The following is a 236-nucleotide window of genomic DNA, read 5'->3' as shown; positions in this document are numbered from 1 at the left end:
CTCCAAATGCCACATATCATGGACTGCTACTATGTGGCATTTGATAACAAACTAAGTGTTTCCCATCAATGACTAGAATTCACATGTCCACAGATGGATCATATTTTGGAACTCTACAAACTAAGTGTTTCTCTAAGTTTAATGGTAATAAGCGGTACAAGAGAATATACAATATCTATTCCAGTAGAGATATCAAAGCTACTATGTCTGAAGCTACTATCCCAAGCCAATCACAT

Source organism: Lupinus angustifolius, unplaced genomic scaffold (genome assembly GCF_001865875.1).
Source record: "Lupinus angustifolius cultivar Tanjil unplaced genomic scaffold, LupAngTanjil_v1.0 Scaffold_631, whole genome shotgun sequence".
NCBI lineage: Eukaryota > Viridiplantae > Streptophyta > Magnoliopsida > Fabales > Fabaceae > Lupinus > Lupinus angustifolius.
The sequence above is the reverse complement of the archived record's forward strand: the minus strand, read 5'-3'. Positions refer to the sequence as shown.